At 39.8% G+C, this 23,728-nt stretch overlaps 1 protein-coding gene across 2 annotated transcripts in view; it reads right to left on the bottom strand.

Moving 5' to 3' along the window:
• Nucleotides 1-23,728, bottom strand: part of dachb (dachshund b) — a 124,470-nt gene that overhangs the window by 51,680 nt on the left and 49,062 nt on the right. The gene's annotated exons all lie outside the window — the stretch shown is intronic.

The raw sequence follows: 23,728 nt of genomic DNA, 5'->3' as shown, positions 1-23,728 counted from the left end.
TTCCTGATCCAATCCAAAGTATCTTAGGGTCATTTCTGTATCATCTAATCGTCGCAGTCAGTGGCATGCATCTAATTTAATAGGCCTGAAATACAATTTTGATTTATTGCTATCAAGCAGGCAACACAATGTTATTATTTACTGCCAAAATATATATATATATGGATTCATAACTTGTTTCCAAGTTTGTGGACATCTTGGCTCAGAGGTAAACGCCCTGATCTGAATGTCACCAGTAAATGACAACAGCTGGATGCTCCAGCAGACACCGCAGGCCACACGGACATAATCAAATCACAAACTGTCGGTGAACAGCAGCTTCTACGTGGGTTTTGCTGAAGCATGCATGATTTGCCACATAAAGCGCACCTGAAGACATTAGGGGAGTTACTTGACAAAATTACTGTCCTAACTTTAACAGAGAGCTTATTCCCAAAGGACACCAGCCGCCACAGTACAGATTCAAGCCCGTTTGCTGTCACAGTACAGAGATAATCTAAATTCTCCACTATTAAGGAACATAAAGATATTAGTAATGTTGTGAAAAGTTTTTCATTTTTAAGTTAAATTAGTAAATACTCCATGGAATTACACGGAAATGTGTATGATTTCAGCACCTAATCACAATAAATACATGAATACATGAAAATAGCTCAATTACATGCTACCTACAGAGCTAACACACTGCAACAACTCATAGTAAACAACTCAAACTTATTTAAATGCTGTACATATGTGCCATGACAGTACACCGATGTATGCATGGTTGGCCAGCTGTGATATGGAAAACATTAAAGCCCTGCAGAAAACAGTGAGGGGAGCTAAAACGGTCTCTGTAGCATCCCTACCCGCGGATATAAACTTACTCTAAGTATGAAGGACTGACTGAACAGCATTTAAAGATTCATAGCAATAAAAGAGTAAGTAAAATTAGGGTGTTGAAACAAGCACATGCATCTGCTCTTAGATTTTAGGGCATAATTACGCTGACTTAATCTGTACAATGTAACAAAAATATGAGATATAACAATATTTAAAAGCTGAAACGTCAGCACATAAAAAGTAAAAATCAAGATTAATAATGGAAGCTATACACTAATGGTTCATAAAAAATATTTAGATCCTGACTTAAAATGAGTACCTGAGAAAATCTGACGCACCAGGATTAAATATGTAACTCTCCTTACGTTGGAATGCGTGTTTTGCATGTACAAATGAAGCTCAACAAACATTCACACCGTCTTTCATCCAACATCCCGGTCCCTTTCGCGCACACAATAACCTACTCTATTATGCATGTGCACGCAGGCATAAATAACCACAGTCAAACACTGTATTACAGTAACTGCACACATGCAGTTTAACATAAAGGGAGGCACACACATACACACACTGGAGGTGCGCATGCAGGCCAACTCTCTGCAGGGTGGCTAAGTAACAGATGGCCATCCAAAGTCATTTACACCTAGAGAGAGAGACAAAAAAAAATAAAACCTGTATATGGCAAAAACCCACAGTGTCACTGCATGAGAACAGAAATGAAGGGTGGAAATAATGTACATACAGCAAGTTATATTAGGGCATAACATAATAATGGCATTGAAACCTTGAGAGGACCTCTGTTTATCAGCTCTTTTCAACCCATAAGTTGTGCTTGTGATTCTGTCTGGTTACATGTCCATAATTATTTCAATATGAATTTTTGTCTTAAAAAAGTTTGTGCGAGTCAGTCGCAATAATGCCTTCCAAAATTTTTTATTTAACCTGCATAAAAAAAGCTAAAACAATACACAATATATAGCAGGCCAACAATACAGAACTTTTGTGTTGTGTAAAAATAAATCATGTTTAGCAGTATTTATGCTTTATTTTGAAAAAATAAAACATTTTCTAAGAAGTGATACAAACCATCTCCAAGCAAAGTAGAATGAACCTACAAATACACTATTAGCTAAAGCTCAGTTTTTTTCCTGACCACTATCTTAGTTGTTACAATAGTTTCTCTCAAAGATAACGCGAAGAATATTGTTACCCTTTTTAAAATTGTATTTATTGGCGTAAAAATAAAGAATAAGTTAGGGAGCAGAAAGAATTCTGCTAAGGCCAACTAGCCCAGCTTTAGCTAAAGCTAACTAGCCTAGCTCAAGCTGGTTAGCTAACTGGCAGTCAATCAAGCTTTAAAATCAGGGTAAAAATAACTTTCCTTTTTAATAATAACTTGAAATACACTCAATGATTTGTAATACAACAGATCAAAGTTCAATCCAATGTTCAAATGTCTGCTAATCTTTTTCTGCTCGTCAGATAGCTAAAACTGGCTAATATGCCATTAATGAGGGCATTAGATAAGCACCAACTTGAAAAGTGAGAGATAATTTGGTCCACATACAGACTTAGCCATAGCTATGTGAAAATATTTGTTAGTGAGAATCAGGTTCATCTAGAATCGGTGCCAGAGGGCAATTTGTGGCAACAGGAGAGATTTGATATGTTAAAGGCAATTGTTAGTGAGTCTGACAGTCACCAGACATAGATATACCATAGCTGGATAAACCACTACTGCCTGCAGGTGATAGAGTGTAATTAGGGTTAATTGTAGCTAAGTATCAGACCGGGTGATCATACAATCATACATATGCCCACATGTGTATTATTTATAACCCAGTGTATGTGTAAAAACAAAGTTTGTGGGCGTCCAGTGGTTCAGTCATCAAGGCACTAGGTGATTTATACAGAACACATGCAGGGCTATTGCTTGCAGCAGTTTGATCAGTTTAAAGGTGCTATAAGTAAGATATTTACAGTAAAATCAACCTAAATCATTCTCATTTGTCACCCGGGATGGAAGAAGCATTCCCTATAAACAATCGGTCCTCTCCATCAGCAATGTCTTAGTCACGTTTTTCTGCTTTCAAACCTAGAGGTAAGGTGTGGAACCACTTAGGTGTAGAGTGTAGCCCGTGTTTACTTCCTGTTTCCTTAGCCAATCGCATGAGAGTTCCCCGAGTTCCCAACGCAGAGCACAGCTTTTGATATCTTATTTTGGCAAAAGAGCAGCAGCCCCAAAACATGGTAGCCAGTAAGAGAAGCAGACCAGAGATACAAGAGAATACAACTTCATACACTTATCCCGTGGAAGTAAAAATTCACAACAGCAACAGACCATTTAAAAACGGCATATTAGATTGTTGTGATTGGCAAGCTGTTGAACCAATTTGAGCCACAAAGTGTCAGTATTAATTATAGTTTCTTTAACTAAGTTTAGTTCAGGTTTAAATCGTCTGTTTAGGTTTACTTGTACTTGTGTAAGAGCTTTAAAAATGCCCTTTCTTTAAAAAACTAAATGAATAAGTAAAATATTATCTGGCAAATTTACCAGCAATACATCATGAAAAACAGTTTAGGTGAAAAGCCAAAAGTATGTATGCTGCCAAAATATTATTCAGTACAGTTAGAATAGAACATGTATTTTTGAATGTCAAAAATTTTTTTAGTCATTTTCAAGTGCTTATTGCACAGAATACATATTTATATGTATTTTCAGCTGCTCCCTTATTCAGGGGTTGCCAGATGCCCTTCCTGACACCACCAGGATTCAAACCCAGGTCCCCTGTATCAAAAATGTGAACTTATCCGGCACACCACAGGAGCACAAAATATTAGGTTTTTTTTTATCCCTTTTTGCCATTCTGCTTTTTAGTCGGTGATACAAGCATAACAAGCTATGAAATTGCTGCTAAATACAATATTTCTGTAAAATTGCATAACTAGCTGAAAGGTGCACACTTCCATTAAGATATTAACACCTCCAAGTGTCATATTGTGTACGCTTTTGCTAAACATGAACATTTATTTATTTTATTCTATCTAAATAGCTGCCACATAGTCTCCTACGTGCTGTTTTGGAAAATATTGGCATACTGTATAGGTTATAATTGTTTGATACATTTATTTGAAAGAACTGTATGGCTTCAAAAACATTTTCTGGAGCATTGCATCAAATATTTTTTTTATTTTCATAAAGTGACAAGCCTTCTCCGTACAACTGGTTAAAACTCCAGTCACTCCGGCACATCTTTAAAAGTACTTTAAAATTTAGGAATGAAAACATAGGAACCTTTTAAAGGCTTCAAACCATTACCATGCCTCAATTATGTACTTGTATGTGCAGTATAAGCCAGTTTTTGTAACATTCATCATTTTCTCTACATATTTCTACAAACATCTAAACTAATTTATAAAGAAATAAACAAAAAAAAAAAACAATCGACTTAAAGACCTAATAGCGCTAGAAATACATGATTTTTATCAGTATTTTTCTCAAAATAACCTAAAAGATAAATTATTTTCACAGTATTTTTTTGTTTTGTTTTGTTACCAACGCTACAGAAGCACTTTCTTGTGTATGTGATCCTGTGATATGACAACAACTCATGTTGATAATTGCATCTAAAGTGTTGGATGGACCGCCCTTAATGCTTTTTCTATCCAAAGTATATATTTAGTGGCTGATATGTTAAAACAAGTACTGGGGACATTGTTTATTATAATGAAAAGATTAAGGAAATTGGGGGTAATTGTAATCAACATTAAAATTTTCAGAAATAATATTGCAATTAAATATCCAGAAATGATGCATTCTTACTTTTCTATGAATTCTGTTGGTGATTTCTGTAAATTCATAGTTGAATGAACTATTGCTGCCAGTAACTATATGTTCAGCTTTGTATCTCTCATAGACGAAGCCACTAAAGAAGCATCTGTTGGCATAAAATTTCTACGTTTTCTTCAACATAGAAAGTACTCCTGGAAACAGTGTCTCTGTGTGTATACTTTGTTTCCCCAAAGCCCCCGACGGTTGCGGCAGATGGCCGCTTACACTGAGAAATTTTCTGCAGGGGATTTCTACCCGTTAAAAGGAAGTCTTTCCTTTCCACCGTCGCCACGCGCTTGCTCAGTGTGAGGGATTGCAGCAAAGTCAGAGACTTATTACAATGTTACATTTTATTCCAACTTGCTTTTGTTCTGCTTTTATTTTCCTATGTTTTAATCATGTAAAGCACTTTGTGCTGTCCTTGTACTGAAATGTGCTACACAAATAAATTCCCCTCGTCTTGCTAATCGACTGGGTCTCCTTAGACGAAAAGCTTTCTTTTTCACCTGTTGGCATGATAGACTGAACTTGAATGCATTTTTTGATAACGAGGAATGATAGGAATATGTAATTGACTTTGGATATGTCCGTTTGATAAATAAACTTAATCGTAATTAAACTAGTTCTTATCTTTGATGTGGATTCAGCAGCAAATACCTCAGGAGGGTCAGGCCAGTTAGTGCAGCACCAGAACAGAGCGACGGGGATGTTGGTCTTTTCACGAACAGGTCGAGTAAATCGGTCAGATCCCGCCGGGAGTAACAGAGTGTGCGTGTCTGCGCTAAAAGTTGTGAAGCGAAAACGACTGCAAATGTTTTTGGGTGTGATCCGTATGTGAGAAAAAAAACAGAAGGAATCAAAGGAGCATGAAGAAACGGAGGCATGAACCTTCGCTTTTACCATGAACTCCACTTCACCTCTTTCTCCCTCCGTCACACACACACACACACAATCTCTTTGCCATAAACACCCTCTTCACGGAGAGCCGTGCTCGCCAATACACACACTCACAGGTGTTTGCGTTCAGACCTTAAAGCCCTTCCATCAACAGTCTGCTGCTACCTTTCAGCTGCCGTCCCCATACGTTACAGTAGCAGCTGCACGTGTGTGTTCAACTGCATCCATCCGTGTGTAAGCAACTTTAAGGTGGGTATCCACGTGAATCCAAGCCTTGTGTGTGTCTGCAAAGGACACATGATATCGGCTTCTCATTAGCCTTACAGTTCTTTGTTCAGAGTAATGACTGCAATGTGTGTGTGTGCGTGTGTGTGTGTGTCCCGTAGGGTTGCCATATGTTGGGCATTAATCCTCGTCAACGGTCCACTCTCCTTACAGCACCGAGCTCAGGAACAAAGAACAGGTCATGCACACACACATTCGCCCACATACTACACACAGGGAACATAAAAAGTGTGGCCGCTTACTTCACACGCAGTCCATTGACCTACATTCATTTGGTAACCCTTCACCTTGACCGTGTTCAGAGTTTTAAAGAGGAACAAATCCATTTCTCCTACACCGGATCACCTTTCTTCCTACAAAACACTGTATGAGATTGGAAAAGGAAAGGGTGCTCCAGTTAGAGACCTCTTACCTTCACACTTACTAACACTGACAGTGTAGGAAGGTTTACGAGCGTACGTATTTGAATCCTGTAACATAGACAAAACACTGCTGGAGAAAGAAGCTAAGGTCAATTCAAGAAGTTGGACAAGTTGTAACGCCCAATATATGATCATTTCTGCTGTGGAACGACTGAAGCACTTCTAAAACTGGTTCCATCATGGTAGCAACTCTCTGCTGGGTCCGGAAAAAAAAAAGAATCACTTCTGTAAGAATCACAGGGAAACTAGAAAAGATCACCTCTGGCTAGATTATTTTTTTTAAATGCGTGTAATTCTGACTAGAACCACAATAAAGCTGCTTATGTTAAAAGTATTTCAGTAAACACGAGCCCAATCAAGACTTCTTGCACAAAGATGCACCAAGAATCAAATGTTTGACAGCTGTTAATCCAGATGATAAGACAAGTGCTCGTTAAAGTCAAACACATGTAGCGTTCTGAAAAAGAACATCTCTCCATTTACAGCTTTGGTATTTTTGCTCAATAACTGGTGCAGTCCCGCTTGAAGGCAATAACTTATATCTGGCGATAAGTTTTTTAAACGTGGAACAGTTCTTTACAGAATTGTTTAAATTTAATTACATATGAGGGATCTCAAGCATATTTAAGCCTATGTCACAACGTGTCATTAGGATTTGAGTCTGGACTTGGACTAGGCCACTTTAAAACACCATCTTTCTATTTTTGTTTGATCCAATGCAGAACTGATGAACTGATGAGTTATTGTAAAAATTAGTTTACGCATAACGATTTTAATTTGGGGGGAAAATTCAAATCACGAACTGTAATTAAACCACAATTTGTATTTCACTAGCCATACCAAGGTTTGACTTGTAGTTATGTGTAGAAGACACCACACATAACCTGTCTGACAACATGAAACAGCTAAACGATCTAAAGCAGCAACACATCATGACCAGATCTATAAAAATAACTTAAAAAAAAAATCAAAATCAACAAAGATGTTGACTTCTGTTGGTCTGGAAATGTTACAGAACCTCTACTAAGGCATTGGGACCTCAGAGAACCACAGTGAGGGCAATTATCCACAAATGGAGAGACCACGGAACAGGGGTGAAACATTTTAGGAGAGTCCAACCTACAGAAATCACTCCTACACCTCATCAATGACCAATCTAGGAGGTCACACAAGAACCCAGAACAACATTTACAGCTCTAAAGCCCTCACTAGCCTCGGTCAAGGTCAGAATTGATAATCAACAATAAGAAGGAGCCAAATCTGCATCCATGGGAGAGCTTGACAGCAAAAACTAGGGCTGGGCAGACAACTAACACCCAGCTCACCTTTAACGTTTATTATACCGTGGACTGGGTGACTACTCAGTTCTGATTGGCTGCTGGGTGTCCGTAAAAAAGTGTTATAGGACGCCTATAAAAGAAGTTCAGGCCGAATAGTCTGATTGTTCTGAATTATTGTGCTGGTTGAAACGTTAGCTGGTAATGGCAAGACACTTCTTGTGAAAGATGTATGATTTTTAACAGTGAAAAAAAGACATAAAAGTGTTAATAATTGATTTAATATTTATTTTGTAAGTGACCATGGTATAAGCGGCATAATGCCCCACGAGGTGTCCATTATCAGAAATGAATGGACTCGGCGGAAGCTGCATTCCCAAAGATTATTGGTTATGATCAGTGACATTTATATGGGTCCGACTCATTAGGACAGGGACGCACGGTGGAGCCGCAGGAAACGAGTCAGGAGGCTTTCCCTTTTTTAAAAAAACCTGACCAAAGTTTGAAAGGGAATAAACAAGGGAGACAATCTGCTGGTTTGTTTACAGTAATTACGTTTCAATCACTGAATAGGTAATAAATTAGAGATGGTAATTAAAAACCAGACACATTGTTACTTTGAAATGTTTCCCTGCTGATGTATTTATGTGTTTTAATGACCTTTTTTAATTGGACAAGAAAAGCAGACCACGGCACGAATGGAAAACACAAAGCTGACATTTCACACACACACAAACACGCACACACACACACACACACACACACACACACACGACGTGATGAGCCACCTTGAAGTAAGTCTTCCCACTTTGACACTCGCACCCCCTCGCCTGTCCTCCCAAATGGCCGTCTCTATGGTGACGGAGCCTTGATCAATACTCCGTCATTGGCTCTGATGGCCGGTCAGGGTCGCACACACACACACCTACACACACACCCACACACACACACACACACACACAGACTCGTATGTACAAACAGGCATGGCGGTGAATAAGCACGGACTCACTAACGCGTTTGACAGATTGATTTAGCTCAGAACGTCCAGAGGTCACACAGTCCAAACACACACACTCACACACGGAGCGTAGTTTATCAAAGCACGGGGCGGTCAATAAGAGGGCTAGAGCGCCCGGGTCAACCCTCTTTAGCTAAAATCTTTCATCTTCTTTCCTTTCTTTCATCTCTCCATCAGCGTGCTGAACTGTTTACCGGTCCTTTTTTTTTTTTTTTGTTTTGGCTCTTGTCTCTCCTCTTCTTCTTTGTTTTGGGTTTCAGCTCTGCCTCCATGTTTGTTTTGATCTGAAACCCGGTTTCTTGTTTCTTCCTCCTCTCTTTCCTTCCTCGGTCCCACCAGAACTCAAAGATGCCCGCTTTTTGTTGGACGTCTCGGATGCATAATGAATTTAGTCAAATTAAATCAGTCTTCTGCGAACCTGTAATTAACTTTTAAAGTCTAACTTTGAGCAGAGTTGCGCGCAAGTCAGTGGTAATATTATATTTTTGTTTGTTCTCTTTAATAATAAAAATTAAAAACTTTTTGTACCTTAAAGGCAGAAATTTATCTTTTCTTGTTTTTAATGAAACATTCCTGTTATTTAAATATTAGCAGGTTTTATGTTTTATTATTGTTAATATTGAAGAGCAACACACATTCTAATTTAATTTGCTTTCTAATTGAAGAACGCACTTATCAGTCATGCTTTTTGTTATCCAACGTTTCCAACACCAAAATAGTCTTTCAAAACTTTTTTATTTAGATTTTTTTTCCCTCCCTCTTACGACTGGATCAGCTACTTTATTTATAAAGATCAGAGTACAGTTTACAGAACTAAAGTGTATATATCAGTGAATAAACATTTTATATTTTAATAACATTCAACATTCTGCAAGTCAGCAGGTATTTTCAATGGCTTACTAAATATCTGTGGTTTATATGGTACAGGTTAACCATCCTTTAAATCGCTGCTTCACAAATTTACTTTAAAAGCAGCACAATGTCTTAGGTTAATATTTCACACATACAATCATTAATATTTTGCAACTTTTTCCGCTCTTCATAAGCTGAGCCTTTTTTTTTCCGTTACGATATCTGGAGGCAGTCTAAAGGCTCTGTGACGGTACCGTACATGAAGTCCCTGCATTAAAGACTCATTCAATCAATTTGCTTTAATTTTTACTCTTAAGAAATTAATTACTAAACAGCTGAACCTTCTCAGTTTGCCTTTGTAACGTCTGATTATGGCTGCGATATTGTTCTGATGGTGTCTAACCCGTTTATTGCCAAAGGAACAGCTAACTCAACGAGTTAAAGGTCATCAAAAGCCAGAATTGAAAGAGTGGTGAGCTTCTAATATAAAGTGAGTTTAAACAGGGTTGTGATCCTGATATAGTAGCAACTAGAATTACCAAAGCCATTCAGATTCAAAACCAGATATCTAAATCTAGATAAACTAGAGGTCGTTTCAAACTCAAACTTTTCTTTTCATGACGCTGCCTGGGTTCCATTTGTCCCACCAGCTGCAGGTTCACCGATCAGACCAATTAGAGCAAATCGTAGCAAACAAATTACACATTAGGCCCTAAACTATAACACGCCCACAGCCAGATCTTTTTGCAATGCAAGGATCACCTATTTCGGTCTCAGAGTTTCCCGAAGCTACCTCTGTGGTCTTTATCAGGTAGCCCTGCTCTGCTGGACTCATTCAGTCTCGAGGTAGAAACGTACCACCAGAACTGAGGAGCTGGTGGTTCTGGAGTTTGTCGGTTGTTCTCCACACACACTCACAGTTCAGCTGGGTGGTTTGTGGCTGTCAGGCGTCTTCATCAGGTCTCAGTAAAATCCTGACAGCCTGACTTATAAACCCCACTATGGTTGATAAAAGTGGTTGTTCAGGACGATCCGGCATCAGTACATACTACATACCAAGAAACGACGTCTCATGTTCTGATTGACTGAGTTTCAGACACTTTTCATGGTCACAAAATAGTTTCTATTATGTTATTAGATACCACTGACAGCCAATTCCCAGCCAGATCCGGTTTATTCACAACCCTAGGCCAAATACGTCACAACATTACCTAATATATCTGGTCCCTTATACCAATAACACAATACCTCAGTCCTGATTTAGTATTATACCGTATAGTTAGAATCAAATCAATGAATAAAAATAGAACTACGTGTCAACTATGCCCATTAAGTCTAGTTGAGTGCTGATTTATAACCTTGAATTCTTTGCACAAAATAACTTCTGCTTAATCTATTTTAAATTATGGAAATTCTGTCCCGTCCAATCACGGATATTTTGCACGTTAATCAATGATTGGTGGACAATAGCAGATAGGTCACATCGAAACAGAAAAGTCTTAAGTAAGCATAAGTATTGCAATTGATTAAGTAGTGTATGGAAGAAATGTAGACTCATTAGAATCTGACTTATTTTGGGCATTTAATTTATAACAGAATTTTGATCTTGTTCAATTATGCATGTTACTTTGACTTCACCAGCAGAAATTCACCTGCAGAAATGAATGAGACTATATTTGTTTCATATCAGTGCTCCACAATAAAGCAGCAAAACATATTTGAATTTATACTAAAGTGGCCCAGGAATGGCGCCTTGGGGAACCCCTGTGGGATTGTAGTTTGCTCTTATTTATAATTAAGAGGTGACACACAATAGTCCTGCCATTGTGGCCCCTGATGGCATGACAGGGGGGCGTAAGAACCGCCTCCTTTTTTTTTTGGCCACAATATACAGTGTATGCATGGTATGCAGTGGATAATAGGCTCAGTGCAGTCAGTAAAACTGTAATAGTGCCAGTGGTTATTATCATTATGGAGACTTACTGTTGTTCTATACTTATGTTGCATCTCCTTGTTGTGTTGAAAAGGTGACAATATTAAGTTAGTTTAAATAAATCGACTGATATATCCTTATTGCCAGGAATTTTTGTTTTTGTTCTTGCACAAAAAACAACTTGATCAAAATATACGATTGCACATGTTGTGTTATTTTTATGAATTTAGAAGAATAGTAAGAACTTTTAACTTTTTTAAGAAAAAAAATGGACTTTTTCCATTCTTCAATGCAGGGGGACAGAAAAAAGTTTGACAACCGCTGCTGTAATACCACTGTATTTTTATAACCTTAGTCAACCTAAAGAACTGTCCCAGATGTTTGGTAGTTATTTTACCAATATTTACATTTTAAGGATCTATAATGCTTTTAATATTACAAATTTATAATAGAAATTCTATTCCAGCTGTAATCCGTCACTTTACATTAAGTGTTTTAGTTATACACAGCATTTATTAGGCTTTAATTTAATTAACATATAGCTCCACTGGTCTATACACAGCTGGATTATTTAATCATTTTACCCTTCCATCCTCTTTTGTCTCTCTATTGGGCCCTCTTTGGTTTTATTCCAGGACCTTTGCACATTTATTCCCGTGTTCGTTTCTATCAGGAGCGCCGGTCGGTGGACATTGCTACACTTCCTTTTTTTCCATCCATTTTCTCTACTTCCCCCACCTCTCTGTTCTCCGTCTCCCCGCATCTCTCAGCCGTCATAAATCGTGTCAGCGACTTGCATCCTCCCTCTCTGTGTGTGTCTTTACTCTTTGTTTGCCGCAGAAGAACAATCTATTCTTTTTAAAGAGACACCAGAGAAATGGGATATATGTCAGTCCACACACACAATCACACGGAGAGGCATCATAATCATGGACGCTCACGGACTCATGAGAAAGAAGGAAAGAAGAGAGGGAGAGAGAGATGGATGTTTACTTTCCTCTGAGCTTCCGCCTCTTTGATTGGACAGATGAATGACTTCATTGTGTCTGTGTTTCCTTCTTTCTCTCTCTCTCTCTCTCTCTCTCTCTGTTCCTCTTTTCAACATGGTGAGGGGAGAGGTGGAAAATAAAGAAGGACAGAGAGACAGAGGAAGGGTGAGGTAAGCAATAATAAGTATTGATTGATAAGGGAAGTAGAGCGGGAATAATAAAGGAGGAGGGGGAAAAAATCACCTTAAAACACAGAATGGAGGGAAACGGAGAAACTGTATTGATTACCTGGTGACACCTTTTCTCTTCTTTTCATCCCTCACTTATTCTTCCCCCCGTATTATCTACGACTATTCATCTTATGTTTCCTGCTCTTGTTTCCTCACTTCTGCCCAAATTGTAACTTGATTTGTTTTCCTTTTGAATCTCTTTATTTAGCAAAAAACGTGCCGCCTTTTGACGACCATCTTTCACCCTTCATCCAGCGGTTTTAATATTTTTATTGTGTTTTCCTCTTCATACACGACTATTTCATTAGCTTTTAGCTCTTTTTAGTCAATGTATTATTAATTAGTATCAAAACGATGTCATATGGATCATTTCTTCTTTTGCTCCGGCGTTTTTATGTCTCGTATCTATCCTCTTTTAAAAGTCATAATTTCCATTGTTACCACCAATCACTCCCAGTCTGTAATAATACTCCATAAATCTATATATTCTTCTAGGTAGCAGTGCCTGTAAAGAAGGATTTGTTAAGTTATGAATAAATTCAGATCTCAAACAACGCAGATGCTGAAAAGTCCATTTATAATGCCTTTTCCAACAAAGCTGGTTCAACGCCCAGAACTTAGATTCCACCCATGAACCAGATCTGAACCAGGATAGCCAGTGCTGGAGTAGCACCAGTTTACTGGTTCTGGTCAGTCCTCCTTAAAAGTCCCACTCAAAAGTATTCACACTACTACTTTTCTCAATATTTTGTTACATTACAGACTTATTCTAAAACTAATTTTAGTATAGTTTGCTTTTTAGAAATACTAGGGATGCTCCAAAGATCTCCATCGACTGCTGTATCGGACCATGTTGGTCGTTTGTTAACATACTGGTGTCGGTCCGATAAGTTAAAAAAAAAAGGTTCTGCTGGAGCTTTCTTCCTGTTAAAGGTGAGTTTTTCCTTTCCACTGTCCCCAAATGCATGCTCGGTATGAGGGATTGCTGCGAAGTCAACCACACAATGCGGGCGATTGTCCACTGCGGCTGCACGCCCTTCAGGTGAGATGACGCCTTGACATGACGCTTTAGAAAGAGAATTGGCGCTATACGAGTGAAATTGAATTAAAACTAGCCCAATATTAACGACTGATGTTTATTTCCATCTTGTCGTTTGTGTTTCTGGAGGGAAGTGGAGGGATGGCCATCTGGTGTTTGTTTGGACAGGTGACAGTTGTAGTGATGCAGGGCTGGGTTGTGGGGTGTTTAACTCAAACAGTGAAGCAATTTCAGCTTTGTGGTCACTTTTACATGGTGTGTAAAGGGTACAGAAACATAATAATATCTGTTGTAGTATTGGTTAATATCAGTTATCGGCCACAACAGCCACATCAATATTGGTCCATAATTTTCACATTGGTGCATTCCTACAAAATACCCCAAAATGACAAACATTTTCAGACATTCTGATGTCTTCAAATGTCATCTAATAGCACCAGGGAATATTAAGATTGACAAAAATAGTGATTTGTTTTATATTGATATTGACTTTTGTGAAAAATGTTATCGTGATATTATATTATTGCTCAGACCGATGTCAGACCAGAAGAAACAAACTTTCCTGAGTTAGTGGAGCCGAGAGTGAGAGTAAGGAGACACAGCAATGAGCCAAAGCACACACACCTAGGGTAAAAACCAGTCTGTGAGTGTCCTTGAGAGGTCCAGCCGGTCTTTGGAAAGAACTAAACATGGCTGTTCACTGATGCTGCCCATCAAACACAATTTTTCAACTTTAGAAATCTTGTATATGTGTAGATTTCATTCACGACATGTTTGCATCTCTTTAGAGAACACAGGCCGTTGATTTATGGTCACAAACCCGCTGCTGTTTCCGCCAGCTTCCATAAACAACGTGCGAAAGGAAAGATTCAGAGACAAACCCTCTGGTAAACCACGTCTCTGCAGTTTGGTCCTCTGCAAAACTTCTCAACAGACTTCAGAGAAGATTTCAACAAATAGCGGGACAGGTGCTCGTTCCACCACCCAACTAAAACACAGAAACTGAAGGTGAGGTCTACCACCGTCCAATCAGACGCTTCAAACGTTGCATAAAGGATGTTCCACTTTAGGATTGTCATAACTGCCAAAAATCTCTTTTTTTGTGAAGGTTGTCCCGAAGAAGACTATTTCAAAGATACTTTATTTTTAGTTTTATCACAGGAATACAAAATATTGTGATAAAAATTGTAGTCACCCATCCCAGTTCCAACCCTCAAGAGGTTAAAGGACGGACACAACGGATTGTCATGCTTATTTTTTGCCAATAAAAACCCACCAGTTTTACGCCCAATCACTGTTGAGCATAAGATCTGTGCAATGTGAACAGGAAAGATGGAGAAGACGGACATGAATCACAGAGGATCCTTCACTGATCTGCTAGTTATGTTCATTCAGGCTTTATTAGGATGTTTGGCACCAACAACATTCTTGGATCTGGCTGCCAAGTTGGGTTGTGAAGGCTGAACATCCTCTAGCCAATGTTAATTAACTATGAAAGTCAAAAAAGCTTCCTTATTTGTGGAGATAAGAAAAGCCTCTGACATAACTGGATTGACCCTGACGGATGACGCTCCCGGTTGAGGAGTAAGAATGAAGTTACTCTTCATTCAAAATGACACTTTTAAACATAAAGGTGGGTGAACTTCATGCTAAATGAAAAGTCCTAGTATCCGTGTACATTTCGTGATTTTTCCGTTGACAGGATAAATCCGAAACAATCAAAATATTTTGTGACGCTGAAGTCTTGAAGAAAATAAAAAACTTGTTTGAAACCTTTCTACTTGTGTCTAACACGCCTCTCAGCGTACTCCATCTTCGTCTACCGTTTCTCCATCTGTACATCCTCTGTCTTTCTCCATCCATCCGTCCGTCCATCAGATCCCCGGCTCTCTCGCTGCCGAGGAACAGGTGTGCAACGGGACAGGAGACAAAAACACTGCTGCATTTTTAACCAGCGGCCATTAAATATTAAACACAGCACACACACACACACACACACACAAACACGGGGCGACACACAACCGCTGATGAGACGAGTTATACAGGTCGATGGGCTAACGTGTCTCTGCACGTCTGTGTGAGCGTGCGCGAGTGTGTTATGGCTTTAAGCGTCATTACCTTACTTCCTTGGCATGTGGGCAAAATAACACACACACACACACACACACGCGGAGAAACGGATAATTCATACAAGCATTCACGGTGCTCTCACATGTTAGCATTTAAGAGGTAAAACTATAACAGACCGCATGTTTGCTCCCCCTTTCGCTCTGTCCGTCTCCTTCCCTCCCTCCTTCAGGGCTCTTTGAAGTGCTCCATAACAAACTATAACAACAGGAAGTTTTCAATGCGCCACATTGAGAAGGAATGTCACATATGGTATGAGGGAGGGAGGGAGGAACTAAGGAAATTAGGGAGGATTAAAGGGGGGGTTGTATTGACAGCGTAGAGTCAAATGTTCTCCCTTGGCGAGATTAAAAACAATATTTTTTAAGAAAAATGTTTTGTTTTTTTTCATAGGCAAAATAAAATTACCCATTTTGGCCACCAGGACATTTTGAGTGACACGACAGGCCTTTATTGTCCAAAAAGCAAATACCAGAAACAAGTGAATAAGTAACCTCAAAGGATGCCTTTACCCTTTACGCGATTTAAAACGCAACATGGAGCCAAAAAATAAGTCGGCATTTACACATTTTGGTAAAGCAAAATTGAACTACCATCTATTCTAAAGTGGGATTAAGCAATTCAGAATTTAAGAGTCACCTCTGTTTGGATAATCAGGAGAGCATTATCATGCAGGAGTCAACCTAAAAGAGTGAAAGTAAAAATTAACCATTGAGATGAAATTTTAACCATCTAAACCACTATCTTAAAGGAGCATTGTGCAAGTTTGAAGATTAAATATTAGCTTTTCTACTTACAATACATGCCCTTACAATTGTCCGACGTATAAAATGAGTATTCCTCTATTAACTACAGTTGCCTCTATAGTCCGCTGATGAGAGAGAGATTCGGGGTCGCATTCTCTGGATGCGCCGCGCTGCATGCCATCTTTCATCCTGCGACTTTTTTGAGTCACCGTCATAATCGATGCATTAGCAATAAAACATGGCCTAACTTCAATATTTTTACCTTTCTTACTTCAGAAGACGTCTCGCCTCTAAACAAGAGACAGTCGTAGTGACAGATGCCTTTCCTCTTTTCCCATGCACGTGCAAAACACTGGTGTCATTTCAACTTTTCACCAGAGGGGGGCAAACTTGTGCAAAAACTCTGGAAGTTGCGCGACGCACCTTTAAACTTTATTTTCAGTGGGGGAACACGTAACCTCCGAGTTTCATGTTGCGAAGTAGATAGATTGCAGCATTATATCAAGAAAGATTACTAGCTGGTTGCTCTAACCGTTTTCATCTTAATTCAGTAGTTAGTTAGCTCTTGTCTTGGATTAATTGCTGCCTCTAACTAGCTATAAATTTGATTCTGAGTAGCTGTTAGCTTGATTGTAACTAGTTCTTTGATCTATTAGCGAAGCAGCTTGTCTCTAATTGATTGTTAGCATGAATCTAAATTAGCTGCAATTCCTCTGACTAAGGTTAGCTGTTAGTGTGACACTAACCAGCTCTTATTTTTAGTGTAAGAACCAGCTACTCTCCAACTAGCTGTTAGCTCGGCTCTAACTGGTTGCCATCTTAGCACTGTAGCAGCTTTTTAGTCATTGCCTTGAATTAGATGTAGCATCTAATTAGTTGTTAGCTTAGATGCTCTGAGTGCTGCTAACTACACATTAAGTGGCTCTTTGCTTAGCTGCAGACAGGAGTTCTAAACACTAAAAATATACCCGAGTTAGCTAAAGAGTGCTAATTTTCATCGGTAGTCCCCCAGCCAGGTGTAAAAAAGGCAACCTTGAAAATAATCACAAGTAGAAAATCACAATATTAAATTACAAAGCCAATTACATAAAAACATTATGGTTAAGAAATACAATTCATGTAAAATAATTATAAATTATTTAAATACACACAGAAAACCTTAGAATCAGGAAGTAATTACAACGTAACTGATTCACAAACCAACAGGAAGGCATTTCAAGCAAAAATACTAAATGCTATTTGAAAAATCGATGGCAATTATTGCATTTTAAATGTAGCTTTAGTTCTGCAATAATAGTAAAAAGGTAATACTCCAGTCAACCGAAAACTAATGTTCAAACAAGAGCTGCACAATATATGAATTTGCAATATCTGTATGTGCAACATTGCAATCGCTGCTTGGATGCAGTATTTGGTGCATATGTTAAAGACATCACCCTGCATGTCTTTAACATATTTGGCCAACTGGATGGATCAACTTCCCTTAAGGCTCATATCTGGAGCATTTATTTAGTGCCTGTGAGGGTGGAAACGAAACGGCAACGAAAAAAAGTATCTGTGAGACGGCATACTCTAAGAACTATTCCTAAATTCAAGTTTAGGTCAATCAAAGATCATATTTGAACATTTAATGGTAGCAGCGACAGGTGATTTTGCCATATGTAGCGTTTTCAAATTTATGCTAATGTATTTTCTAAGCAGAGATCGTGGACAGCTATGGCAGGTAAGATACTGACCGCTCATAACACCTTCACCAAACCCCACTTTAAAAGAGAACAACTTCTTTACTTTGGTGGCATATATAGGGAGCAGAACTTAAGTCCAAAACTATGGGATCAAAACTAAAAGTAACTATTTAAGCATGAAAGGAATTAACTTTTTGTTTTATATGAACTGCATCACTGGAGCTTAAACAGAGCAGCCGGACGAAGTGCCGCAGCATGAAAGTGCAAAGATCATTCACTAAGAGGGGAAACGTTTCAAAGAAATGAAGAGAATGGACGACAGTACTGAGAGACGGAGGAGTGAAAGGAGAGAGACAAACAGACTTGCTCAAACTATCAGATCAACAGATTCTCAGATCCCCCCACCATCCCTCCATCTTCCCTCAACTGGAGTTAATTTTCTCCTCCTCCGAGTCGTCAGCCCTCACCCAATCCATCCCTCACTCCCAACTTCTTTTATCTGTCCTCTCATCCCTCCTCCTCCTCTATCAATCTCTTTCTCCTGCCTCCCTCCATCTCCATCCCTCCATCCCTCTCTGCAGTTAAGTCAGTGTAATGTAAATGATGTGCCATCGATCGCCTCTGACAGTGCAAGGACGCTCACCTCTCCTCCTCCTCCTCTTCATCGTCTTGTCATCTCTCTCTCTTTTTCACACCCCTCCTTCACTCCCTCTCTCTTCCGCTGCTCTTTCCTCCACCTCTCATCTTTTATCTCTCTCTCTCTCTCTCTCTCGCTGTCTTCCCATGCCTGTCATCTTTCATCTGTCCCTCTCCCTTCATTTTCCTCCCTCTTTCACCGGCCATCATTTATTTCCCCTCTATTCCTCCATTGTTCTTACAGAGCATCTGCTCTCTCCTCCTGCCTCGGCCATCTTTTATCTGGGGCCCCTCTTCATTTCTCCTCCTGTCTTTCTCTCTCTGCTGCCTCCGCGGTCCATCTTTAACCTGCTATCCTCGCTTAAAGGGACACCGACCAGGTTCACTTCACCTTTGGTTTTAGGACTACGCCCGTTACGATCCGACGTTCGCGCAACGCCAGTCATGAGGATGAAACCGATTTAACAGGGGAAGCTGGACGTCTTCAAGCTAGATGGGTTTTGGCGTGGGTGGGATAAACGTCAGAGCAACTCCTTTATCAGACAATGCCACATATTTGCTGTTAGATTCAAAGTTTTTGCTTGTAGTAGTAGAAAACGAGGACAAATGGGAGGAGACTGAGTGAGAAAACGAGGACAAATGGGAGGAGACTGAGTGAGAAAACGAGGACAAATGGGAGGAGACTGAGTGAGAAAACGAGGACAAATGGGAGGAGACTGAGTGAGAAAACGAGGACAAATGGGAGGAGACTAATAGATGCAACTGAGTGTTGGCACCACGGCTAGAGCTAAAACCAAAGTTAAACCGCATTTTTTACTGTAAATGAAAGTGATGACAGCGTAGAAAGTGAGGTGAAACGTTAAAAATGATGCCCACATTATGAAAAAAAACTACTTGTTTTATAGCCTACAAATAATTCTCCTTTACCAGCTGGTTTTTAAAACACTACTTCTCATGGACCAAGAAGTCCGTTTGCAATGTGGTTGATAGATGCAAGGCAAGGCAAATTTATTTGTATAGCACATTTTCAATACAAAGACATCTGCAAAGCAACATCTGTGTGTCTCTGTTCACATCAGTAAGTCTGTTATTTTGCTCAATGAAAAGTTTTAACTGGTTTCCTTTCTTTTCTTTCACTGCGGAGGAAAGATTCGCTCGGCGATGATCAGAAATTGTCTTTACCCCCTTATGCACACTGGCAGGTTTAGGGGGGCTAGAGCCCGTCTCTAGCTGCCGTTGATGGGGAGCTGGGGGTCGGCGGTCTATTACAGGGCAACACAGAGACACACTCATACCAAAGAGAGATTTAGACCAATTGATATCTCAATCACCATCAATCTCAACAGTCTAATTTCTAATAGGACAGTACTTGCTCTCTACATGCTGATAGTTGTTTGATGAGTTATGATGAATTAGCCACATTTGTTGCTATGCCTGGTAGATATGTGTGAAAACCCCTAAAATAATTACATTTTAGAAGATTCGGCGAAGAAAAACACATTTCCAACCCGAGGAGGAACTGCTTTGGACAAAAATCACTGGTGACACAAATGCGGCAACATGACAGCAAAGATTTCTCCTACATTTCATGGGGTTGGCTCATACAGGGGGGGACACTGGCTCACCTCTTTGCTCTCTTCTCTTCAGCTCAGTCGCAGCTTTTCTTTGGGTTCGGGTCACAGGCCTCAAGCTTAAACACCCCTTGATGACCCATTTCCAGTTCGCTGGCAGACACAACACGGAGTTCATGATGCGACGCACTTTTAACGAGGTTCCAGGGTCTCGGGAACAGAAACAGGCCCACAGCACCATGGATCCTTCGCCGTATCCTACAGCGGGCGGGACCTGCTTTTCCACATCATCCTCTCGTTACATGTCAGTTTTTCTGCTATCGTTCTCTAACTTTCACTTGCACGCACGCAGCTACTGCCTGATTGGCCGCCTTAGACACTCTGTGAACCAGAGATGCCGCTCTTTCCAGCAGTTCTCCAACAGAGCTTGGGAGATCCCTGCTGAACCTAAAGGATGAAGATGTGCGTACTGTAGGAGCCACACTGCAAAAAGGGAAGTACAAGTAGGTAAAACTTGCTTGAAATGAGTGTATTTTTCCTTGATTTGAGCAGGTAACTAAGACTATTTGCCAATGGAAAAAGATTTTTGCACTTAAAATAAGAACAGTTGAACTCCATCGTCTTATGTCAAGTGCAGGATATCTAATTATCTTGTTTTGGAGCTAAAAATACTCATTCAACAGGCAAATAGTCCCATTTAGCTGCTCAAATCAAGCAAAAATTACTACTTTCAAGAAAATTTGACTTACTTTTAAGTGGGCCCATGTGTCACATCATATTCATGCCCCAGGGAAACAGGAAGTAATGGACAACAAGTCCCTGGAAACTTCAAAAACGCCAGACCTTCTGACTGGAAGATTCAATTCAATTCAATAAAATGTTCTTTATATAGCGGCAGTTCATGAAGCATATCATCTCAAGGCACTTTATAAAGTCAAATTTAATCAGATTATACAGATTGGTCAAACATGTCCTATATAAGGGAACCACTCCAACAACACTGAAGGTAAAAGTGTTTCCCACTTTGTGTTGTCAATCCGCCGTGCAACAGATTTAATGTTTTTTGCTTTAATCTTCCTGGCTACCGAGCTGCACACCACGTCTTGTGAAGCCAATAACGATTTCTATGTGCCTATTTAAACGTCTACGGAGCTGCGGGATAAATGGCAGTGATAAATCGTCAGTCATTTTCTCGCGAGCCGCCAAATTAATGTTGATATTCAGCGGCAGTTTGGTGGCTACTCCGGGGAGCTGTAGATGTGATTGTGAATAATGTGAAGAAAATAAAATGAAAGATTTTTTTGTCATCTGTTTGTTACTGTCGCCATCAGCAGCACACGCGTATCCCACGCCCTCGTCTTTTCAGCGGCTCGTACAGGGAATTAAAACCCTTGAATGCAACATTTACAGCACGGTGGTGTGTTTTTTTTTTTTCTTTTTAATGCAGATGAAGTCCTAACTTCCTGCTCCTCATCAGACAGTAAAAGCTCCCTTTTACAGCCGCAGACATTCATTTTTCTCTTTGTAACGAATGTTCTGAACGCCAGACATCGAAGGACGCTGTGGGTCAAGTTGTTTTTGTTTTTTTTTCCCTGTTTAAGCAAAAAGGAAACAACAATGTTAAGTGCTTGAAACGAAGCCAAATCAACTTGTTCTCTGTTGTTTGAAAAGGTTTCAATGCCGATCCAAAAAAAGGTTTCCTCCGCTCTCCTGAGAAATGGCGAATATTTCAGCATAACGTTGCTAGTGGTGTGATGTTTAATTAGAAAAAGCTTTTGAAGGATGCACCTATAAAAGCTCCATTTACAGTCACCATCCAGTCTTCTTACTCCTTTCACCAACCTTTCTGTGTAGTTTATCACTTAAAAAAATAAATAAAGCCATTTTTTAAACAAAAACAACAACAAAAACAAACATAAAAGGTATTTCATTTTATAAAGCAGGAATTCTTCACTGATGTTTTCTGGGGGTTTTATCATTTCAAAGCAGCTTATCTGCAATGTTGGTTCCTGCGTGGGGCTCATGTCCGGCTGGTCGCTTTGACCAATCAGGCGCCCGGGTATCGTGGTCCTTAAAGCCGCTTCTGGTACCTTTTGGCGGCGTGGGCCGGTGCCAACTCCTGCTGGAGAACGAAATCAGCATCTCCATAAAGCTTGTCAGCAGAAGGAAGCATGAAGCGCTCTAAGATGTCCTGGTAAATAACTGCGCTGACTTAGGACTTCAGAGAACCCGGTGGACCAGAACCGGCGGATGACACGGCGCTCTAAATCCTTCCCGACGGTGGAAACATCACTGTGGACTTCAAGCAACGCTGACTCCGGGCCTCTCCGCTCCTCCTCCGGACTCCGGGACCTCGATTTCTGAATTAAATGCAGAGTTTTACTTTCCTCTGAGAACAGGACTTTGGACCCCTGAGCGACAGACCTGTTGTTCTGTTAAACTCACGTGTCTCTGGTTCTTACGCCAGCTATGAGAGCGTTGGACACGGCTGTGTGTGCTGGCTCCAGCTGGAGTCCACACCGCCATCAAGCTCCCTCAAACTCTTAAACTGGGTTTTGGCCTGGACGACAATTCAATAACAGTAAATATCGATGGATTGATGTGTGGGTCAATAGAAGAAAAGGGATCAGTGAAAAGTTCAATAGAAGAACAGTTTTCCTTCATTTTGTCATGTAGGTTCATACCAGTTATTACACCTTGCCAACCAATCAGAAACGCAGACCGCTCCGTCACCAAGCTTCAAAGAGTTCAGAGCAAGTGTTCTTTCTTTTTTCTTTTTAAGACTTACAGTTTTGGTAAAATGCTGGTTGAATAAAGGGTTGTATTTTTTATTTAAGAAAATAGGTTGTTAACAAACAGCATAAAATGGCCAATATATGTATGTTTAGAATATTACTAAAAAAAGTAAAAAAAACTATACAACTGGACTTTTTTCCGAAGTTTGAAGACGTTTCGCTTCCCATCCAGGTTTCTCAATTCAAATGTCTGGAGTAGTGTGGAGTTCCAAGTGTTATAGTACTGCCAACAAAGGTCTTATTTTAGCTTAGATAACATGCAAATTCAACCGAAAATGGTCCACTCCTTTGCAATGGGGAGTCGATAGGGTCATCGTTGGCCTGCAAATTAAACCAAAACAGTCTACCCCTTTGCGATGGGGGAGTTTGCCAACAACGACTCCCCCTGGATGACTGAGTCTTCACCAGCATTTTAATAATTATCAATATCGATAATTACGATTTCCATTTTATCAATATGCTTTTATTCTGTGTCGTCCAGCCCTAATAGGGTTTGCTTCAAAAATATTTTCCAAGGCTGCACTTATTCTTTCTTTCTTATTCTAGTTTCTCAGGTCCATGCAGATCACACA

The sequence above is a fragment of the Fundulus heteroclitus genome, chromosome 14 (assembly GCF_011125445.2).
Source record: "Fundulus heteroclitus isolate FHET01 chromosome 14, MU-UCD_Fhet_4.1, whole genome shotgun sequence".
NCBI classification, from domain to species: Eukaryota; Metazoa; Chordata; class Actinopteri; order Cyprinodontiformes; family Fundulidae; genus Fundulus; species Fundulus heteroclitus.
This window is presented reverse-complemented; position numbering and strand designations above follow the sequence as displayed.